At 48.8% G+C, this 19,394-nt stretch overlaps 1 protein-coding gene across 1 annotated transcript in view; it reads left to right on the top strand.

Annotated features, from left to right (window-relative positions):
* The window catches only part of miga1 (mitoguardin 1), an 88,135-nt gene that overhangs the window by 22,835 nt on the left and 45,906 nt on the right, over positions 1 to 19,394 (top strand). The gene's annotated exons all lie outside the window — the stretch shown is intronic.

Raw genomic sequence — 19,394 nt, 5'->3', positions numbered from 1 at the left:
TTCTCCCATCACCCCTGTGCTCGCTGACCTACATTGGCCCCCAGTCCAGCAACGTCTCGATTTCAGAATTCTCATCTTCCTGTTCAAATCCCTCCATGGCCTCACCCCTCCCTATCTCTGTAACCTCCTCCAGCCCTACAACCCTCAGAGATCTCTGCGCTCCTCCAATTCTTGCCTCTTCTGCATCCTCGCTTTTCCTTCGCTCCATCATTGGTGGACGTGCCTTCAGCTTTCTCTGCCCTAAGCTCTGGAATTCCCTCCCGAAATCTCTCCGCCTTTCCACCTCTCTCTCCACCTCTGAGACGCTCCTTAAAAACCTACCTCTTAAACCAAGTTTTTGGCCACCTGTCCTGATATCTCCTTATGTGGTTTGGTATCAAATTTTGTTTGATGATCGCTCCTGTGAAGCGCCTTGGGACGTTTTACTATATTAAAGGTGCTTTATAAATGCAGGTTGGTGTTGTTGCATGAAAACTTGACAGCAAGATGGGAAAAAACTGTCCAAAGCTTTCACTCAGTGACCTTTCCAAAATACAAAATAGAATTGTGTATGCAATATTATCATCATTTACTGCCTGCACTTCTTTTGATAATTTAATGTATCCATTCACTGCCTCCCATCATCAGGGCCAGTGACTCCTCCAAGCCAGTTCCCCATCATTCAGTGATTTGCTTTGTATTTTTCCCTCTCCTCTCCTGAAAGAAGTGGTTCGTGCTGGAGTACAGTCTCTCCACTACCCCACGCTTGTCATCAGCCTTCACTGCAGTACTGAGGGAGTGCTGCACTGCCGGAAGTACCGTCTTTTGGATGACACGCTAAACCGAGGCCACGTCTGCGCTGTCAGGTGGACGTTAAAGATCCCATGGCACTACTTTGAAGAAGAGCAGGGGAGTTCTCCCCGGTGTCCTGGTCAATATTTATCTCTCAAACCAACATCACTAAAAAAAAAAACAGATGACAGCAAAATACTGCGGATGCTGGAAATCCAAAATAAAAACAGAAAACGTTGGAAACGCTCAGCAGGTCAGGCAGCATTTGTGGAGAGAGAAACAAGAGTTAATGTTTCGGGTCGATGACCTTTCATCAAAATAGATGAAGTGATAATTTATTCATTGTTGTTTGTGGGACGTTGATGTGCGTAAATTGGCTGCATAGGAACAGGAGTAGGCCATTCAGCCCCTACATTCAATTAGATCATGGCTGATCTGTAACTTAACTCCACTTACCCGCCTTAGGTTCAATATCCCTTAATACCCTTGGCTAGCAAAAATCTATCAACCTCAGTTTTGAAATTTTCAATTAACCCCCAGCCTCAACAGCTTTTTGGAGGAGAGCGTTCCAGATTTACAACAGTGACTATATTCAAAAGTGTTTAATTGGCTGTAAAACACGTTGGGATGTCCTGAGGTGGTGAAAGACGCTACATTATTGCAAGTTCTTTCTTTCCTTTTCTTTTTCTTTATCAGTTTCGTGAGGAAACGGTCTGTGGCTCACCAGAGGGCAGCAGTGACCCTGGCTTGCCAGACTGATCACGTTGTATAATGCTTCGCTCTCCAGCGAATGGGGGTGGGGGGTTGGGGTGGTGGGAAGGGGGAGAAAGAGCTAAATTTAGGTGCTTGCTGCCTGCCTCGCATTCTTTCCTGTCACCTGCTGTTTTAGCTCAGCAGATGGGCTGAAGGCTGCACCCCGCCCCCCCCCCCCCACGTGTCTCACTGCGCGAGGCCGTGGAGACTGACTCAGGTTTATTATTTGTGGCCCATGATGAGGATTTCAGCTGCTGTCTGTTAGTTTGCTTCGCTCTTTTCCATTCCCCAGTGGAACTTGTAATCCAGCATTAACAGAAAGAAAGAACTTGCATTTCTATAGAGTCTTTCACGACCTCAGGACGTCCCAAAGCGTTTTACAGCTAATGAGGTACTTTTTGAAGTGCAGTGGCTGTTGTAATCTAGGGAAACTCGGCAGCCAATTTGTACACAGCAAGCTCCCACACACTGCACTGTGATAATGACCAGATAATCTGTTCTTCGAAATAGTGCCATGGGATCTTTTACTTCCACCTGAGAGGGCAGACGGGGCCTCGGTTTAACGTCTCATCCGAAAGACAGCACCTCCGGCAGTGCAGCACTCCCTCAGTATTGCACTAGAGCTACAGCACTGTTCTTATTGACATGGATAGCGAATTAGTTAGGAGGCAGGAGATAGAGAGTAGGGATAATGGGTATATACTCCAATTGGCAGGATGTGACTAGTAGCACCAGTACAGGGGAAAGAGGGAGCTGTTCCGTTGGTACGGGCTCCACTTAAACCGGGCTGGGACCAGTGTCCTGGTGAATCGAATAACTAGGGCTGAAGGTAGGGATTTATACTAAAAAGGGAGGGGGGGCACATTAAGATGAGGTAAAATTTATAAATCTAAAGAGAAAGTCAAGGCCATAGAGAAGTGTAGCGATTTGGGTAAGGATAAGCAGAGTGTGACAGGAAGGGACAGAGAGTTTAACAGTAATAATGCATCAGTGACTAAGACCAAATCAGGGAAAAATAGTAAAAAGTTAAAGTTAAAATTAAAAATGCTTTATCTGAATGCACGTAATAAGATAGACAAATTAATGGCACAAATAGAGATAAATGGGTTTGATCTAGTAGCCATTACTGAGCCATGGTTGCAGGGTGACCAAGGTTGGGAACTAAATATTCTAGCGTACTTGACTTTTGGAAAAGGCAGACAAAATGGAAAAGGAGGGCGGGTAGCCCTGATAATAAAGGATGACACAAGGACAGTAGTGAGAAAGGATCCTGGCTCGGAGGATCAGGAAGTAGAATCAGTATGGGTGGAGATAAGAAATAACAAGGCGCAGAAAGCACTGGTAGGAGTAGTTTATAGGCCCTCTAATAGTAGTTGTTCTGTTGGACAGAGTATTAATCAAGAAATAAGAGGAGCTTGTAACAAAGGTGATGCAGTAGTCGTGGGGGACTATAATCTTCACATAGACTGGGCAAATCAAATTGACAAAAGTAGTTTGGAGGACGAGTTCATGGAATGCATTCAAGACAGTTTCCTAGAACAATATGCTGTGGAACCAACCAGGGAACAGGCTACTTTAGATTTTGTCTTGTGTAATGAGACAGGGTTAATTGTAAGGGATCCTCTGGGGAAGAGTGATCATAATATGATAGAATTTCACATTGAGTTCAAGAGTGGCGTACTTAAATCCAAAACTAGAGTCTTAAACTTAAAGCCAATTACATAGGTATGAGGGGCGAGTTGGCTGAGGTAGATTGGGAAATTAGATTAAAAGATATGATGATAGATAAGCAATAGCAAACATTTAAAGAAATATTTCATAATTCTGAATGAATATACATTCCATTGAGAAATTTAAACTCCATGGGAAAAGTGATCCATCCGTGGCTAACTAAAGAAGTTAAGGATAGTGTTAGATTAAAAGAAGTGGCTTATAATGTTGCCAAGAAGAGTAGTAAGCCTGAGAATTGGGAGAGTTTTAGAAACTAGCAAAGGATGACCAAAAAATTGATAGAAAACAGAATATGAGGGTAAACTAGCAAGAAAAATAAAAACAAGTTATAAGAGCTTCTACAAGTATGTAAAAAGGAAGAGAGAAGCGAAAGTAAACGTGGGTCCCTTAGAGGCTGAGACAGGAGAAATTATAATGAGGAATAAGGAAATGGCAGAGACGTTAAAAAAATATTTTGTATCTGTCTTCACAGAAGAAGACAAAAAACAGACTAGAAATAGTAGGGAACCAAGGGTCTAATGAGAGCGAGGAACTTAAAGTAGTTAATATTAGTAAAGAAAAAGTACAGGAGAAATTAATGGGACTAAAAGCCAACAAATCCCCTGGACCTAATGGTCTATATCCTAGGGTTCTAAAAGAGGTGGCTGCAGAGATAGTGGATGCATTGGTTGTGATCTTCCAAAATTCCCTAGATTCTAGAACAGTCCCAGTGGATTGGAAGGTAGCAAATGTAACACTGCTATTCAAGAAAGGAGAGAGAGAAAACAGGGAACTACAGGCCAGTTAGCTTGATTTCATTCGTCGGGAAAATGCTGGAATCCATTATTAAGGATGGTGGTAACAGGACACTTAGAAAATCACAGGGCTCGATTTTAGGGTCGGGTTACCTGCGGGTTTCCAGCGGGGGGGGCCCCGAAAATCCCGATCTCCGATCACGTGACCGGATTCGGACGAAATCCCGGCCACTTCCGGGTACCGCGCTGACGTGCGGGGCTGCGCGCGAAAGCCCCGCTGGTGGGAATCCCGCAGGCAATTAAAGCCAGCGGGGTTCCACTTGAGTGCACTTAACTTGCTCGTTGTGGTCAGTTAATGAGCTGAAGCAGCTGTCAAAAGAGGAAGTGTGGGATTTTAGGTTCAAAGCAGTCAGTTTCCCACACTGGGGGAAACAGGACCCTTCAAACCAGGCGTGTTGCAGCCAGCAGCCTGTGCCAGGTGCCAAGGTGCGCTCCACGGGGGAGCGCCCTCACCCACGCAGGAGGCCACCGCGTCACATAGGGCAACCCCTGCCCTCCACCAACCCCCGCCAAGCCAGAGGACAGACCGACACGAAACCTCAGCCCCAGTCCGAGGACCCACCCACCTACCCTGCACAACCCCTCACACCAACACCTGCCAGATGGGTGGTGCGTTGACATCGTCGGAGGACGAACAGGATGACCAGCCCCAGCAGCCTCGCAGTCCACGCCGTCCGCCTCGGAGAGGTGGGGCCCCCCAACACGGTGCTGCGGCACACCCACCTGCACAGCAGGAGGGAGGGCAACCGCAGAGAGAGATGCGTCGCAGGAGGCACTACCCTCCGCACAGGGTGTACAGAGCGAGGCTCAGCTTCATGGACCTCTCCGAGGAGCAGTGCATACGGAGGCTCAGAGTCAATCGCCAGGTAGTCGCTGACATCTGCAGCCTCCTTAACGACGAGCTGCTCCCTGATGGACCAAGCAGCATCTTCTTACCTGTCGCCGTCAAAGTCACCACTGCCCTCAACTTCTTCGCATCCGGTTCCTTCCAGGGTGCCACCGGGGACATCACCGGGGTCTGTCAGTCCTCTGCACACAAGTGCATAAGGCAGGTCACCGATGGGTTGTTCCGCAGGGCCTCCCACTACATCAACTTCGCCATGGACGAGCGCAGCCAGATGGAGAGGGCGGTTGGATTCCATGCCATGGCCGGCTTCCCACGGGTGCAGGGTGTAATCGACTGCACCCACATCGCAATACGGGCACCTCCGCATGAGCCAGGGCTGTTCATCAACAGGAAGGGGTATCACTCCATGAACGCCCAGCTCATCTGTGACCACCGCCAGAGATTCCTACACGTGTGCGCCAGATACCCCGGCAGCTGCCACGATGCCTTCGTCCTCAGGGAGTCCGCCGTCCCGCCCATCCTGCAGGCACCCAACGCCGGCAACGGCTGGCTCCTCGGCGACAAGGGGTATCCCCTCCACACGTGGCTCATGACACCTCTGAGGAACCCCATCACCGAGCCGGAGCGTCGGTACAATGACAGCCACACTGCTACCAGGTCTACAATTGAGCAGACCATAGGGCTTCTCAAGATGCGCTTCAGGTGCCTTGATCGTTCTGGGGGAGCGCTGCAATACACACCATTCAGAGTGGGACGAATCATAGTTGTCTGCTGTGCCCTGCACAACATGGCCCAACAGAGAGGGGTGCCGCTGGAGGAGGCCCCATCCACACCCGCCACCCACATTGAGGAACGCGAGGGCGAGGAGGAGGAGGACGCGCCAGAGGATGTTGGACGACCCATGCGCCGAGCCGCGACTCACCGGGATGGTCGCCGGGCCAGGGACGCACTCATACGTCAACGGTTCTCCTAGAGTCAGACACTGCGAGGCGCTCGCATCTCCTCACCTGCACATGCGAGCGGCCATACCAGCCCCCTCCACTGAAGAGTGCTGCCAGTAATCCTGCACCCACAGCAGTGTGCCCAATGGGTGGCAGCAGGTGTTCGCCGTCATGATGGCCTCCACGGAACGCAACTATTGCACAAGCCGCAGAAGAATGGACGAGAGGTGGCAGGAGTGGTGAGAATAGACTATTTAATATCTGGAATGTGACATCATTTAAGAAACAAAGTACAAAATAATAAACACCCTGGTGTATTCCCTTTGTGATTATAAGGCCTTTGCAATTCTTCTCCGGGAACCCCTACGTGGTGCTACCCCTGTGGCTCCAGCAGAGGTAGTGGCAGGTTGCTCGTCTTCTTGCCTTGACCGGGTAGATGCTTTTGGCGGACGGCCCCTGGGTTTCGGTGCCCGTGAGGGCACCTCCACAGACTGCTCCTCCTGCACCGGGGCAGGGGCAGACTCGGCCACCTGGAGAGGAGGCACCATTGCGGGTGCTGGTTGAGAGGTGGGCGACGGGTGGGACGTGGGGACGCCTTGAGAGGCGTCCCCGCTTCCATGTCCCCGGTCACCATCATCCCTCTCTTGGCCTCGGCCCACATCACCCCTTCCACCCTGCTGGACGGCAGTTTGGATGGCATGTGTGAGGCCTTGCAAGGCCACCCCTAGTGTATCCCTCAGCCTGTTGGTGGCGTCGGAATGTTGCTCACCCTGAATCCGTACAGACGTTGTCAGGGCCTGCAAGGACTCGAAGTGGAGCTGTGCGTGACGCTCGAGGGAGGCCAGCCTGTCCTCCACTGCAGACAGTCCCGCACCTACCCGCGACACTGTGTCGCCGGTACCCTCCTGTGCCTGCGCCACCAATGCCCACATGCAGGAGTTGGACTCCTCCATCGCCTGCGCTATTGTGGACAATGCGCGCGGCACCTCTGCCAGCACCTCAGCAATTAGCTGGTGGCCCTCGACAACTCTCCTTTTCTCTGGTGGCCCCCTGGGTTCAGCATCTGGGTCCGGCTGAGCAGAGCCTGGAGATGAGTGCTCCCTCCGTCGCGGACCCTCCGCGGCTGCCCCTGCCACCAGGGTCTGCTCATGCTCACTCGTGCGCAGTGACTCACTAAGTGCTACCCCAACTAGTTGGCGAGGGGGACCCACCGAGGTGCGTGTCTCTGCGCTGGTGGATGGTTGGCTCTGATGTGACGATGCACCCTCAGAGACCGCCATGTCCTCTGAGGAATCGCCCTCCACGCTCGTTTGACCCAAAGACGGACCTGCAAGAGAACAGAGGGCACTTTGAGGCATGTGGACCAACTTGACAGTGCGCCTGATGGCAGGTGATGAGACGGTAACTCGCGATCATGGGTGTTGAGTGTCAGCTTTCCCTTACCGGCCGTTTCGGCAGCGACACACTCGCCATCAGCCACCGCCAGGCAATGTCGCGTGCGGGCGAGGTCGAGCGCCTCCACCTCTGCGTCGGTGAGCTCCACCACTTGCGGCGGGCCACCTCCGGTGCGTGCCCTTTCGCGGTTGTTCTTTCTCCTCTTCTCCTGTGAAGGCAAAACACAGATGTGTGAGTGGGTGCGTCTTGCATCGTGAGACGCATCGAGCATTGGTGTGGTTGGGTTGAGCGTGGCGCGGAACGGATGGGAGGAAGCGTGGGCCACGTGCCCATCCCATTGCATGGGGATTGGGGTGTGTGGTAGTGTTCGGGTGGGGTCAGGGATGGTGGGTACTTGCGTGCACGGCGAGGATGGTGAATGAGTGGCTGTGAGGATTGCTGATGGAGCGCAGTGGTGGCTGTGCAGGAGGGGTTTGTGATCTGCTTGGCGTGATGGTGGGGACGGGATGTGGGAGGGTGCGTTGGTGTACTCACCTTGCCAGACCTAGTCAGGTCATTGAAGCGCTTGCGGCACTGCTCCCAAGTCCTTGGGGTGTTGCCCCTGCTGCTCACCTCCGCCGCCACCTCTGCCCATGCCTTCCTGGTGGCGGCGGCAGGGAACTTGCGCCCATCCTCAGGGAAGAGTGTTTCCCTCCTCCTCCTCACGCCCTTCAGCATCAGCTGCAGTGCCAGATCTGAAAAACGGGGCGCAGCCTTTCCCCTTTGTTGAGCCATTCTCCCAGACCTCTTGCTTGCAGCAGGAGGGGCTTTGGGAGACTGCCCCTTTAACTGGAGCTCCTACATCGCGTCGACGGTACTGCGCATGCGCAGCCGGCCGGCACGCAGCTGGGGAGCGCAGAACCCGGAAGCAGGGCTTAATGGGTCCAATTATCCCGCGATCGCGTGGGGGACGCACACAATTACCCGTCCGCGTTTTCCACGCTCCCGGAGGACCACCCGCTGGGAACCCGCAGGCCTGCTAAATTCGAGCCCATAATGTGATTAGGCTGAGTCAACATGGTTTTATGAAAGGGAAATCATTTTTGACTAATCTATTAGAGTTTTTGAGGCTGTAACTAGCAGGGTAGATAAATGGGAACCTGTGGATGTTCGAGGCTGAGATCGATAGATTTTTGGACTCCAAGGGAATCAAGGGATATGGGGATCGGGCGGGAAAGTGGAGTTGAGGTTGAAGATCAGCCATGATCTTATTGAATGGCGGAGTAGGCTGGAGGGGTCGTATGGCCTACTCCTGCTCCTATTTTTTATGTTCTTATGTGTCCCCCAAGGATCTGTACTGGGGCCTCAACCATTCACTCTATTTAGAAATGACTTAGATGAAGGAATAGAGAGCCATGTATCCAAGTTTGGTGACGACAGCACTTTAGGTGGCACGGTAAGTAGTGTAGATGGGAGCAAAAAGTTGCAAACGGGCATTGATAGATTTGCGTGGGTAAAACTGTGGCAGGTGGAGTCCAATGTGGGGAAGTGTGAGGTCATCCACAGAGTATTTTCTAAATGGCAAGTCGCTAGGAACTTTGGAGGGGCAGAGAGATTTTGGGGTCCATGTACAGAAATCACTAAAAGCTATTGGTCAGGTACAAAAAATAATTAAAAAGGCGAATGGAACGTTGGCCTTTATCTCAAGGCTGGAATACAAAGGGATGAAAGTTATGTTACAGCTGTACAGGGCTCTGGTTAGACCGCATTTAGAGTACTGCGTTCAGTTCTGGGCACTGCACCTCAGGAAGGATATATTGGCCTTGGAGGGGGTGCAGCGCAGATTCACCAGAATGCTACCGGGGTTAAAAGGGTTAAGTTATGAGGACAGGTTGCATAGACTAGACATTTATTCCCTTGAGAATAGAAGATTAAGGGGTGATCTAATTGAGGGTTTAAGATGATTAAAGGATTTGATAGGGTAGATAGAGAGAAACTATTTCTGCCTGGTGGGGGAGTCCAGAACAAGGGGGTTAACATTTAAATTAGAGCTAGGCCATTCAGGGGTGGTGTCAGGAAGCATTTCTTCACACAAAGGGTAGCGGAAATCTGGCACTATCCCCCAAATAGGGCTGGGGGTCAATTGAAAATTTCAAAACTGAGATTGATAGATATTTGTTAGGCAAGGGTATTAAGGGTTATGGAACCAAGGTGGGTAAATGGAATTAAGATACAGATCAGCCATGATCTAATCAAATGGCAGAACAGGCTCAAGGGGCTCATTAGTTTACTCTTGTTCCTGTGTTTCAGCCTAGATTTTATGCTCAAGTCTCTGGAGTGGGACTTAAACCCATAGCCTTCTGGCAGTGGCAAGAGCACGACCAACTGAGCCAAGGCTGACAGCTAAACAAGGCCTCACCCCTCACACATTCACCAAATGTTCATAGGGGCCTCCTCTTATGCATCTTTTGTGGCAATTTTCTCCCTGCCCGAACCCTGAAGACGCAGCTTCCTACTTGACTGTGGTTCCACAGCTGGCGGTCGCCCAACAGCGCCTTATGTAGACAGTGAGGGTTAGAAATTAGCCGAAGCCCGTTTTGGACCTGGACTCGGCTCTGCGCGAGCCCAAACAGAGAGGCAGCTAGGTTGTCTCGAAATTGAGCCTTGGGCCTCATCTACATCTTCGAGGCCATCTGCCAGTGCCTGTCCCATTCTCCCTCTGTCTCTGCCTGTCCTTGTCCCATTCTCCCTCTGTCTCTGCCTGTCCTTGTCCCATTCCCCCTCTGTCTCTGCCTGTCCTTGTCCCATTCCCCCTCTGTCTCTGCCTGTCCTTGTCCCATTCTCCCTCTGTCTCTGCCTGTCCTTGTCCCATTCTCCCTCTGTCTCTGCCTGTCCTTGTCCCATTCTCCCTCTGTCTCTGCCTGTCCTTGTCCCATTCTCCCTCTGTCTCTGCCTGTCCTTGTCCCATTCTCCCTCTGTCTCTGCCTGTCCTTGTCCCATTCTCCCTCTGTCTCTGCCTGTCCTTGTCCCATTCTCCCTCTGTCTCTGCCTGTCCTTGTCCCCTTCTCTCTGCCCCTCTGCCTCTCCTTGTCCCGTTCTCCCTGCCTGTCTCTGCCTGTCCTTGTCCCATTCTCCCTCTGTCTCTGCCTGTCCTTGTCCCCTTCTCTCTGCCCCTCTGCCTCTCCTTGTCCTGTTCTCCCTGCCTGTCTCTGCCTGCCCTTGTCCCATTCTCCCTGCCTGTCCTTGTTTCATTCTCCCTGCCTGTCTCTTTTTTTTGAAGAGGTGACTAAAGTAGTGGACTGGGGAATGTCAATGGATGTTATTTATATGGACTTCCAGAAGGCATTTGATAAGGTCCCACATAAGAGACTGTTAGCTAAGATAGAAGCCCGTGGAATCGAGGGAAAAGTACGAACTTGGTTAGGAAGTTGGCTGAGCGAAAGGCGACAGAGAGAAGTGATAATGGGAAGGTACTCACATTGGCAGGATGTGACCAGTGGGGTCCCGCAGGGATCTGTCTTGGGGCCTCAATTATTCACAATATTTATTAACAACTTAGATGAAGGCATAGAAAGTCTCATATCTAAGTTTGCCGATGACACAAAGATTGGTGGCATTGTAAGCAGTGTAGATGAAAACATAAAATTACAAAGCGATATTGATAGATTAGGTGAAAGGGCAAAACTGTGGCAAATGGAATTCAATGTAGACAAATGTGAGGTCATCCACTTTGGATCAAAAAAGGATAGAACAGGGTACTTTCAAAATGGTAAAAAGTTAAAAACAATGGATGTCCAAAGGGACTTAGGGGTTCAGGTACATAGATCATTGAAGTGTCATGAACAGGTGCAGAAAATAATCAGTAAGGCTAATGAAATGCTGGCCTTTATATCCAGAGGACAAGAGTACAAGGGGGCAGAAGTTATGCTGCAGCTATACAAAACCCTGGTTAGACCGCACCTGGAGTACTGTGAGCAGTTCTGGGCACCGCACCTTCGGAAAGACATATTGGCCTTGGAGGGAGTGCAGCGTAGGTTCACTAGAATGATACCCGGACTTCAAGGGTTAAGTTACGAGGAGAGATTACACAAATTGGGGTTGTATTCTCTGGAGTTTCGAAGGTTAAGGGGTGATCTGATCGTAGTTTATAAGATGTTACGAGGAACAGGTAAGGTGGATAGAGAGAAACTATTTCCGCTGGTTGGGGATTCTAGGAGTAGGGGGCACAGTCTAAAAATTAGAGCCAGACCTTTCAGGAGTGAGATTAGAAAACATTTCTACACACAAAGGGTGGTAGAAGTTTGGAACTCTCTTCCACAAACGGCAGTTGATACTAGCTCAATTGCTAAATTTAAATGTGAGATAGATAGCTTTTTGGCAACCAAAGGTATGAAGGGATATGGGCCAAAGGCGGGTATATGGAGTTAGATCACAGATCAGCCATGATCTTATCAAATGGCAGAGCAGGCACGAGGGGCTGAATGGCCTGCTCCTGTTCCTATGTTCCTATGTCCTTGTCCCTTTCTCTCTGCCTGTCCTTGTCCCATTCTTCCTCTCTCTCTGCCTGTCCTTGTCCCATTCTCCCTGTCTGTCTCTTAGAATCATAGAGGCATAGAAAATGTACGGCACAGAAGGTGGCCATTTGGCCCATCATGTCCGCGCTGACGGACAAACGAGCCACCCAGCCTAATCCCATTTTCCCGCATTTGGTCCGTAGCCCTGCAGGTCATGGCTCTTCAGGAGCACATCCAGGCACTTTTTGAATGAGTTGAGGGTTTCTGCCTCGACCACCCTTTCAGGCAGTGAGTTCCAGACCCCCACCACCCTTTGGGTGAAAAATATTTTCCTCATTTCCGCTCTAATCCTTCTACCAATCACTTTAAATCTATGCCCCCTGGTTATTGACACCTCCGCTAAGGGAAATAGGTCCTTCCTATCCACTCTATCTAGGCCCCTCATGATTTTGTACATCTCAATCAAATCACCCCTCAGCCTCCTCTGTTCCAAGGAAAACAACCCCAACCTATCCAATCTGTCATAATTCTCCACCTGAATTCTCCAGTCCTGGCAACACCCTCATAAATCTCCTCCGCACCCTCTCCAGTGCAATTACATCCTTCCTGTAAGGTGGTGACCAGAACTGTGCGCAGTACTCAACCTGTGGCCTAACTAGTGTTTTATACAGTTCCAGCATAACATTCCTGCTTTTATAGTCTATGCCTCGGCTAATAAATGAAAGCATTCCATATACCTTCTTAACCACCTTATCTACTTGTCCTGCTACCTTCAGGGATCTGTGGACATGCACTCCAAAGTCCCTCACTTCCTCTACACCTCTCAGTATCCTCCCATTTATTGTGTATTCCCTTGCCTTGTTTGTTCTCCCCAAATGCATTACCTCACACTTACATAGAAACATAGAAAATAGGAGCAAGAGTCGGCCATTTGGCCCTTCGGGCCTGCTCCGCCATTCAAAATGATCATGGCTGATTGTCTAACTCAGTATCCTGTTCCCACTTTTTCCCCATATCCCTTGATGCCTTTAGCATTAAGAAATATATCTATCTCCTTCTTGAATACATCTAATGACTTGGCCTCCACTGCCTTCTGTGGTAGAGAATTCCACAGGTTCACCACCCTCTGAGTGAAGAAATTTCTCCTCATCTCGGTTCTAAATGGCATACCCCGTATCCTGAGACTGTAACCCCTGGTTCTGGACTCTCCAGCCATCGGGAACATCCTCCCTGCATCTAGTCTGTCTAGTCCTGTTAGAATTTTATATGTTTCGATGAGATCACCTCTCATTCTTCTAAACTCTAGTGAATATAGGCCTAGTCGACCTAATCTCTGCTCATACGTCAGTCCTGCCATCCCAGGAATCACTCTGGTAAACCTTCATCGCACTCCCTCCATGGCAAGGACATCCTTCCTCAGATAAGGAGACCAAAACTGCACACAATATTCCAGATGTGGTCTCACCAAGGCCCTGTATAATTGCAGTAAGACATCCCTGCTCCTGTACTCAAATCCTCTTGCAATGAACGCCAACATACCATTCGCCTTCCTCACTGCTTGCTGTACCTGAATGCTCGCTTTCAGCGACTGGTGTACAAGGGCACCCAGGTCTCCTTGCACCTCCCCTTTTTCCAATCTATCACCATTCAGATAATAATCTGCCTTTCTGTTTTTACAACCAAAATGGATAACCTCACATTTATCCACATTATATTGCATCTGCCAGGTTCTTGCCCACTCACCCAACTTGTCTAAATCACAATGCATCCTCCTCACAGCTCACATTCCACCCCAGCTTTGTGTCATCTGCAAACTTGGAAATATTGCATTTAGTTCCCTCATCCAAATCATTGATATATATTGTGAATAGCTGGGGCCCAAGCACTGATCCCTGCGGTACCCCACTAGTAACTGCTTGTCACCTGGAAAAAGACCCATTTATTCCTACTCTCTGTTTCCTGTCTGTCAACCAATTCTCAATCCATGCCAGTATATTCCCCCCAATCCCATGTGCTTTAATTTTGTACACTAACCTCTTGTGTGGGACCTTATCAAAAGCCTTCTGAAAATCCAAGTACACCCCATCCACTGGTTTTCCCCTATCTATTCTACTAGTTACATCCTCAAAAAACTCCAGTAGATTTGTTAAGCATGATTTCCCTTTCATAAACCCATGCTGACTTTGTCCAATCCCGCTAATGCCCTCCATGTGTTCTGTTATCACATCTTTTATAATAGACTCTAGTATTTTCCCCACTACTGATGTTAGGCTAACTGGTCTGTAATTCCCTGTTTTTTCTCCCTCCTTTTTTAAATAGTGGGGTTACATTTGCCACCCTCCAATCTGTAGGAACTGTTCCAGAGTCTATAGAATTTTGGAAGATGATCACCAATGCATCCACTATTTCCAGGGCCACTTCCTTTAGTTCTCTGGGATGTAGATTATCAGGCCCTGGGGATTTGTCAGCCTTTAGCCCCATTAATTTCCCTAGCACTCTTTTTTTACTAATACTGGTTCCTTTCACTTCCTCCCTATCACCAGACCCTTGTTTTCCTAAAATTTCTGGGAGGTTATTTGTATTCTGCTTTGTGAAGACAGAACCAAAGTATGTGTTTAATTGTTCTGCCATTTCTTTGTTCTCCATTATAATTTCCCCCATTTCTGACTGTAAGGGACCTACATTTGTCTTCACTAATCTTTTTCTCTTGACATATTTATAGAAGCTTTTACAGTCAGTTTCTATGTTCCCTGCTAGTTTACTCTCATACTCTATTTTTCCCCTCTTAATCAATCTCTTTGTCCTCCTTTGCTGAATTCTGAACTGCTCCCAATCCTCAGGCTTGCTGCTTTATCTGGCAATTTTATATGTCTCCTCTTTGGATCTAATACTTTCCTCAATTTCTTTTGTGAGCCACCTTTCCTGTTTTATTTTAGATCCAGACAAGAATGAATAATTGTTGTAATTCCTGCACACGTTCCTTAAATATTCACCATTGCCTATCCACCGTCATCCCTTTTTGTAAAGTTCCCCAATCTATCATAGCCAACTCACACCTCATACTTTCGTAATTTCCTTTATTTAAGATACAGGACCCTAGTTTCGGATTCGACTACTTCACTCTCCATCTTAATGAGGAATTCTATCATGACTATCATCACTTTTACGGATTGAACTCCATTTGCCACTTTTCTGCCCATCTGATCAGTCCATTGATATCTTCCTGCAGTCTACAGCTCTCCTCCTCACTGTCAACCACACGGCCTATCTTTGTGTTGTCCGCAAATTTCTTAATCATGCCCCCTATGTTTAAGTCAATGGGAATCAGGGGGAAAACTCTCCAGTGGCTGGAGTCATACCTAGCACAAAGGAAGATGGTAGTGGTTGTTGGAGGCCAATCATCTCAGAACATAATAAGAACATAAGAACTAAGAGCAGGAGTCGGCCAATCGGCCCCTCGAGCCTGCTCCGCCATTCAATAAGATCATGGCTGATCTGATCCTAACTCAAATCTAAATTCATGTCCAATTTCCTGCCTGCTCCCCGTAACCCCTAATTCCCTTTACTTCTAGGAAACTGTCTATTTCTGTTTTAAATGTATTTAATGATGTAGCTTCCTGGGGCAGCAAATTCCACAGACCTACTACCCTCTGAGTGAAGAAGTTTCTCCTCATCTCAGTTTTGAAAGAGCAGCCCCTTATTCTAAGATTATGCCCCCTCGTTCTAGTTTCACCCATCCTTGGGAACATCCTTACCGCATCCACCCGATCAAGCCCCTTCACAATCTTATATGTTTCAATAAGATCGCCTCTCATTCTTCTGAACTCCAGTGAGTACAGTCCCAATCTACTCAACCTCTCCTCATATGTCTGCCCTCTCATCCACGGGATTAACCGAGTGAACCTTCTTTGTACTGCCTCGAGAGCAAGTATGTCTTTTCTTAAGTATGGACACCAAAACTGTATGCAGTATTCCAGGTGCGGTCTCACCAATACCTTATATAACTGCAGCAATACCTCCCTGTTTTTATATTCTATCCCCCTAGCAATAAAAGCCAACATTCCGTTGGCCTTCTTGATCACCTGCTGCACCTGCATACTAACCTTTTGATTTTCTTGCACTAGGACCCCCAGATCCCTTTGTACTGCAATACTTTCCAGTTTCTCGCCATTAAGATAATAACTTGCTCTCTGATTTTTCCTGCCAAAGTGCATAACCTCACATTTTCCAATATTGTATTTCATCTGCCAAATCTCCGCCCACTCACCCAGCCTGTCTATATCCCCCTGCAGGTTTTTTATGTCCTCCTCACTCTCTACTTTCCCTCCCATCTTTGTATCATCTGCAAACTTTGATATGTTACACTTGGTCCCCTCCTCCAAATCGTTAATATAGATTGTAAAGAGTTGGGGACCCAGCACTGACCCCTGCGGAACACCACTGGCTACTAGTTGCCAGTCTGAGAATGAACCATTTATCCCAACTCTCTGCTTCCTGTTAGATAACCAATCCTCCACCCATGCCAGAATATTACCCCCAATCCGGTGATTCTTTATCTTGAGCAATAATCTTTTATGTGGCACCTTGTCGAATGCCTTCTGGAAGTCTAAATACACTACGTCCACTGGTTCCCCTTTATCCACCCTGTACGTTATGTCCTCAAAGAACTCAAGCAAATTTGTCAGACGTGACTTCCCCTTCGTAAAGCCATGCTGACTTTGTCCTATTAAATTATGTTCATCCAAATGTTCCGCTACTGTCTCCTTAATAATAGACTCCAAAATTTTACCCACCACAGATGTTAGGCTAACTGGTCTATAATTTCCAGCCTTCTGCCTACTACCCTTTTTAAATAAGGGTGTTACATTAGCAGTTTTCCAATCTGCCGGGACCTTTGCCGATTCCAGAGAATTTTGGAAAATTATTACCAAAGCATCCACAATCCCTACTGCCACTTACCTCAAGACCCTAGGATGTAAGCCATCAGGTCCAGGGGATTTATCCGCCTTGAGTCCCATTAATTTACTGAGTACCAATTCCTTAGTGATTTTAATCGTATTTAGCTCCTCCCCCCCTAGAGCCCCCTGTTTGTCCAGTATTGGGACATCTCAGCCCCAGGACATTACTGCAGGAGTTCCTCAGGGCAGTGTCCTAGGCCCAACCATCTTCAGCTGCTTCATTAATGACCTTCCCTCCATCATAAGGTCAGAAATGGGGATGTTCGCTGATGATTGCACAGTGTTCAGTTCCATTTGCAACCCCTCAAATAATGAAGCAGTCCGAGCCCGCATGCAGCAAGACCTGGACAACATCCAGGATTGGGCTGATAAGTGGCAAGAACCGTCACCACACGGACTGCAGCGGTTCAAGAAGGCAGCTCACCACCACCTTCTCAAGGGCAATTAGGGAAGGGCAATAAATGCCAGCCTCACCAGTGACGCCCACATCCCATGAAAGAATTTTTTAAAATGTAACATTCGCGCCAGACAAGTGCCAGGCAATGACCATCTCCAACAAGAGGGAGTCTAACCACCTCCCCTTGACATTCAACGGCATTACCATCGCCGAATCCCCCACCATCAACATCCTGGGGGTCACCATTGACCAGAAACTTAACTGGACCCACCATGTAAATACTGTGGCTACAAGAGCAGGTCAGAGGCTGGGTATTCTGCAGCGAACATTCAAGAAGTTCAACATCATCCAGGACAAAGCAGCCAGCTTGATTGGCACCCCATCCACCATCCTAAACATTCACTCCCTTCACCACCGGCGCACAGTGGCTGCAGTGTGTACCATCCACAGGATGCACTGCAGCAACTCGCCAAGGCTTCTTTGACAGCACCTCCCAAACCCGCGACCTCTACCACATAGAAGGACAAGAGCAGCAGGCAGATGGGAACAACACCACTTGCACGTTCCCCTCCAAGTCACACACCATCCCAACTTGGAAATATATCGCTGTTCCTTCATCGTCGCTGGGTCAAAATCCTGGAACTCCCTTCCTAACAGCACTGTGGGAGAACCGTCACCACACGGACTGCAGCGGTTCAAGAAGGCGTCTCACCACCACCTTCTCAAGGGCAATTAGGGATGGGCAATAAATGCCGGCCTCGCCAGCGACGCCCACATCCCATGAACGAATAAATTAAAACAAAAAGTCCAAATCGTTAATGAATACCACAAAAAGCAAAGGACCTAGTACCGAGCCCTGCGGCACCCCACTGGAAACAGCCTTCCATTCGCAAAAACACCCGTCGACCATTACCCCTTGCTTCCTGCCACTGAGCCAATTTTGGATCCAATTTGCCACAGTCTCTTGGATTCCATGGGCCTTCACTTTTTTGACCAATCTGCCACGTGGGACCTTGTCAAAATCCTAGCTAAAATCCATGTAGACTACATTAATTGCACTACCCTCATCGATCCTCCATGTCACCTCCTCAAAAAATTCAATCAAGTTAGTCGATTACGACCTCCCCTTAACAAGTCTCTGCCGGTTCTTGTCCCATTCTCCCACTGTTTCTGCCTCTCCTTGTCCCATTCTCCCTCTTTCTCTGCCTGTCTTTGTCCCTTTCTCTCTGCCTGTCCTCGTCCCATTCTCCCTGTCTGTCTCTGCTTGTTCTTGTCCCATTCTCCCTCTGTCTCTGCCGGTCCTTGTCCCATTCTCCCTGTCTGCCTCTGCCTGTTCTTGTCCAATTTTCCCTCCATCTCTGCCTGTTTTTGCCCCATTCTCTCTACTTGTCTCTGCCTGTCCATGTCCCATTCTCCCTGTTTGTCCTTGCCTGTTCTTATCCCGTTCTCCCTGCCTGTCACTGCCTGTCTTTGTCCCATTTTCTGCGCCTGTCTTTGTCCCATTTTCTGCGCCTGTCTTTGTCCCATTTTCTGCGCCTGTCTTTGTCCCATTTTCTGCGCCTGTCTTTGTCCCATTTTCTGCGCCTGTCTTTGTCCCATTTTCTGCGCCTGTCTTTGTCCCATTTTCTGCTCCTGTCTTTGTCCCATTTTCTTCGCCTGTCTTTGTCCCGTTCTCCCTGCCTGTCTTTGTCCCATTTTCTCTGCCTGTCCTTGTCCCGTTCTCCTGCCTGTCCTTGTCCCATTTTCTCTGCCTGTCCTTGTCCTGTTGTCTCTGCCTCTCCTTGTCCTGTTCTCTCTGCCTCTCCTTGTCCTGTTCTCTCTGCCTGTCCTTGTCCTGTTGTCTCTGCCTCTCCTTGTCCTGTTCTCTCTGCCTGTCACTGCCTGTCCTTGTCCTGTTGTCTCTGCCTCTCCTTGTCCTGTTCTCTCTGCCTGTCCTTGGTCCCGTTCTCTCTGCTTGTCTCTGCCTGTCCTTGTCCCATTCTGGTTGTGCACATGACATTCAACCTGAGCGTGAGATTCCTACGCATGCCCCTCTCCTGAATTAGATCTGGCCAATGAAATTTTAGATGTTCCTGCTTACAAGAAAGCACAAACTTGCATTTATATAGTGCCTCATCAGTGACTGCACATTAAGACTTGCATATAGCACCTAGTCATTCGTGAAATGCGAAATGCTTTGCGTTGCCCTCAGGAATTGTGATCACTATTATGTGGGCAAACAACTAGCCTTGTTTGAGCTGTCAGACCCACAGTTTATTCCCCTGCGAGTGCCTGTGACTTTTTGCCCTAAACACGAGTGTGACACTTTCTATCC

Source organism: Heptranchias perlo, chromosome 9, assembly GCF_035084215.1.
Source record: "Heptranchias perlo isolate sHepPer1 chromosome 9, sHepPer1.hap1, whole genome shotgun sequence".
Taxonomy (NCBI): Eukaryota; Metazoa; Chordata; class Chondrichthyes; order Hexanchiformes; family Hexanchidae; genus Heptranchias; species Heptranchias perlo.
This window is presented reverse-complemented; position numbering and strand designations above follow the sequence as displayed.